Source organism: Pteropus alecto, unplaced genomic scaffold (genome assembly GCF_000325575.1).
Source record: "Pteropus alecto unplaced genomic scaffold, ASM32557v1 scaffold199, whole genome shotgun sequence".
NCBI classification, from domain to species: Eukaryota; Metazoa; Chordata; class Mammalia; order Chiroptera; family Pteropodidae; genus Pteropus; species Pteropus alecto.
The window spans coordinates 62273-67118 of NW_006442489.1; positions in this window are offsets into that span (position 1 = coordinate 62273).

Consider the following 4846-nt stretch of genomic DNA (forward strand, 5'->3'; position numbering starts at 1 on the left):
AAAAGACCTATATGGAAATGTTCATAGTAGCTCTATTCATAGTCATCAAAAACTGGAAGTAATTAAGATGTCCTTTAACAAGTAAATAGATAAACTGTGGAACATTCATATAATGGAACACTACTTAGCTATTAAAGGAATGATCCACTGATAGATGTAGCAACATGGATGAATCTTAAACTCATTTTGCTAAATGAAAGAAGCCAAACTAAAAATCTACATATTGTATGATTCTATTCATATGACATTTTTGGAAAAAGCAAAACAATCGGGACAGAAACAGATCAGTGGTTGCCAAGGATTAGAGGTGAAGGAAACAGTTAATTGTAAAAGGGACATATTAGAAGAATGTTTAGGGTAATAAAACTGTATGTATGGTACTGGGGTGGTAAATATATGATGATACTACACATTTGTCAATCCCATACTGTATTAGTTTTACTGTATGCAGATTTTAAAATAATCAACCAGGATGTTGAAGACTCAACATGAAAAGCAGACTGTGACAAGGTAATCCAACTGTATTATAAATGTATGATATAACCTCACTGAAGGGGGTGGGGAAAGAAAGAGCCAACCCAAATAACTTGGAAAATTAGTCTTTTTACTGGAAAATAAGGCTAAAGAACTGTACGTAAAAACTGTTCTAGTTTGTAAATTTATTTCTCACAGAGATATGAGTGAACAACTCTGAAAGTGCTTTATATCTATATAGAATCAAACAAATAAATAAATAAATGGTAGATAATGGGAGCCCAGTTTCTTACCATCAGAGAAAGAAGTTACAAAGAAGGAGGGAATGCTAGAATGAAGTTTGTGGTATTGAATTTAGATTAGAGTTCATGTTCAATTTAATAGATAGATAATAGGAAAATAGATAGATAGATAGATAGATATGATAGATGATAGATAGATATTTACAACTATGTGTGTATACATGGGTCAATATACATACATATATTTCCTGAAGCTGTGTACTCAAGGTGCCTAGAAGCAGTGACATCCCCAATAGCAATGAGCACACCCTCACTCGGTCTTGGTTTCTAAATATCATTCTCTAATGAAAAGGGACCAGGGCTCCTTGGAGGCATGGCTGATACTAGGGCTAGGGCAAGGAAAGTATAAGCTTAGTCTGGAACATTTTATAATGAGAGAAGCTAAGGAAGTACTCCAAAAGCAAAAGGATGGGGGCCTGTCAAAGGGGCACAGAAGCTAATCTGAAAGAGCTTTCAATGGCCAAAGCTGAAAAAATCTGAGCAATGAAACAAATAACATTGGATTATAACTAAGAGCATAAAATAAATAAACAAGAGTCCATACTGATCTAAACAGATGGTTGAATGAATAAATAAATAAATAAATAAATAAATAAATAAATAAATAAGACAGATGTTCCTTACAAAGAATTCTAAATAATATGTGTAGATATTTTCCCCTCCAGGACAAATTTAATCCTTCCTTTCTTCAGTGTAGGCTTCATTTAATAATTTGCTTCCAAAGAACAGAGTATGGAAAGGAGAAATTGAAACTTTGCAGTGGAGAGATCTGGCAGACACCACCTGAAACAAATGATCAAGATTAATATCGCACTATGTAATGTATAAGAGGGGTCCTCAATCCCTGGGTCACAGACTGGTATCAGTCCTTGGCCTGTTAGGAACCAGGCCTGCAGCAGGAGGTGAGCAGAAGTAAAGCTTCATCTGTATTTGCAAGTGAAGCTTCATCTATATTTGCAAGCGTTCTCCAGCGCTAGCATCACTCCTCAGCTTCACCTCAGATCATCAAGCATTAGATGATTTTTGGCACTGTCCCTGGTGCCGAAAAGGTTGGGGACTGCTGATATACAGCATGGAGACTATAGTTAATAATACTGTATTGCATATTTGAAAGTTGCTAAGAGAGTAAATCTTAAATATCTCTTCACAAGAAAAAAATGTTATAACCATATAAGATGATGAATGTTAACTAGACACATTGTGGTGATCATTTTGCAATATATACAAATATTGAATCATTATGTCATATCTATAAAATTATGCAATGAATAGGACATTTTACTTCTGTGTGTAGTTCCTAAAAGCCTAATCATGAGAAAACATCAGACAAAGCAAAATTATGGGACAGTCTAGAAAATGCCTCACCTGTTTTCTTCAACAGTCAAGATCATGAAAAACAAGAAAAATCTAGGAAACTTTCTCAGGCCAGAAGAGAATAAGGAGACATGATGACTAAATACAATTTTAGATCCTGGATGGGATCTTGAAAGAGAAACAGGAGATTAGTAGAAACACTGATGAAATCCAAATGAAGTCTGGAGTTTAGCTAACAGTCATGTCGTTAGTAACTTTCTGATTCTCATCATTATACCATGCTTATGTAAAATCTTAACATTAAGGGAAACTGGGTGACAGGTATATGGGAACTTTCCATACTATCTTTGCAACTATACTATAAATCTAAATTATTCCAAAATAAAACTTATTAAAAAATAAGAAAGAGGAATTTACTGAAAGGGTCAGATATATTCAGACTGGGCTTATGTTTGTTCTCAAGGCTTTTCAAAGGGTAACAAAGCAACAACAATCACAAATAAATATATTTTTCTAATGTACTGAGGTCAGTACATGACTCCCAGGGAATGTTCAAAGAATCCAAATGTGGCAAATCTTTCCTTTAATAGATAAAGTTCTCTGTTAAGTCATCTGATCGTTGTTGTTGTTTTTAATTGAACTGACTATAGAAAATTAATGTTAGTTAACAACACTGAAACAAATGCATATCTTATGGCCACTTGCCAAAGCACAGACATCTGAGGGATTGCTGGCATTTCTTAACTCCCTACATAACATTAGAATTCATAGTTGGCAATTTCATGATCAGTTATCTGGGAACAAATGGATGTCTATATCACAGAAAAAGAAATTATACTTTTACACTCCACGTTAATTGAAACCATTGTCAGAATCATAAAATTATCACTAGAAATCAACACAATAATGAACCCTTACTGATTACCAGGCTTTCTACAAGGTGTTATAGGGAATGTAAACACATAAAAATCATTGTGTCTGACTATGGGAGCTTACAATCTCTTTGGGACTCAAACAAGGAGGATCTACCAGTGGAACTTCAGATAGTAGTGACACAAACCTTAAATAACAGATCAGGGCAGCAAAATAAATGGCCCAAAGCAGAATAAGACTACTTACTTAATGAGAGAGACAGACAGCAGGCATTGTGGGTGTCTTCTCAGAAGTGGCCAGATTTGAGCACAATCTTGATGAATTGAAAGACTCAAGCAGATAGAAAGGAGGCATGGCATGTCAAAAACTCAAAGGCAGGAGTGTAAGGGGCACTCTCAAGAGGGAGCTAGTACATGGCTTTGTTGGAACCAGGAGTTCAGCTATAGAAGTTGGAAAGGTGGGATGTCTGTGAAGGATCCCACTCAAGGGTTAGTGAATCTGGATTCCACCATCTAGTAAATGTGGAGTCATCAAAGGGGGGAAAAAATACGTGATTTTAATAGGTTTGGGGGAAGATTGATGTCATTTTTGTCATAGTACATAGAGAAATAAGAAGAGTAACATTTGGGAGACAGGAGCTGTGGGTTTAACTTGGTAAAACGTTATGTTATAAGCGGTCTTCAGAGCTTGAAGCCATGGCTCCTCTTACCTATCAAGGTTACACCAACCCCCCTGTGTTCTTTTTTCTCATGCATCATTTGTCTCTTCGGACATCAAGTGTGCTCTAGAGACAGAATGACTAGATTTTACCAGAGGCTGATAAGTGTTTCCCGTAGGATAAGACTTACTTACAAACTACCTAATAGAATTTTCCCAGCTTCTGTTACTGACCTTTTATTGCGTTCATTTTACTTCTAAATCCAGGCTGTGGATAAGAAAATATGCTTCTAAACAAGGGCATTGGTGTCTACCTCTGAGCCCCATTTCTGGTTAATTTCATATCAATACCCAGTTTATAAGACAATTACAACTCAATGTTCCACTGGCAAGTCATGGTGAGAACAGAGCACTTAACTCCTCCCTAAAGCACTGGGCAATGTTGCCTTCCACCTCAACAAAGTACTTTGTAGACATTTCTGATTTTCATTTCTCTTTGCTTCTCACTATACCATTTAGTTAGTAGCTACCACTTCTTTTTATATGCCAGCCAAATCTGCCCCTATAGCCGCATTCCCAGCTAAAATTTCAGGTCTGATCACTTCCTGCGTGTTTTTTCAGCTTAGTTTACTGTTGGTAAGGGAACACACACTCCTTTCTCTATTTGCTCTATTTGTCTCATCTGGTCCCAACAACCTACCATTGGTTCCTCCTGTTAAGTAGTTAGTCAGACAAGAGTGACAAGGGAACAAAGGAACAGAGGCCTATCTCAGAGACTGCTCAAAGAACACCCCATTGGCAGTTAAAGAATCCCTCCTGCATCTCAGGAGACAAAGGAGGGGGGCCATAAACCTATAGCTGGTTTAATCTGGCCACAGACATGTGCGCAGAAGGTACTACCCAAACCTGCCCACCACCTCAGCCTACTGAATTCTGGGTAAGCACACACGCAGTGTAAGGGATTTATTATGGCAGCCAAATGTCAAAGTGACCTCACATGCCAATTACCTAGGAACACTTTTGTAACCACCCATCACAGCCCAAATATAAACAGATTTTCCCACTTCTGTGCTGTTACCCTGCCCCCATGCTGCTGGGGAAACCCCGGAGTTCAAATATCTCCCAAACGATAATGCATCTGCTTTTCTCTGGCCTCTAACACTTTCTGAAGTGTACAGAACAGTTCTCATATCTGAAAAGTGGGGCAGGGCGGGGCCGGGGTGGGG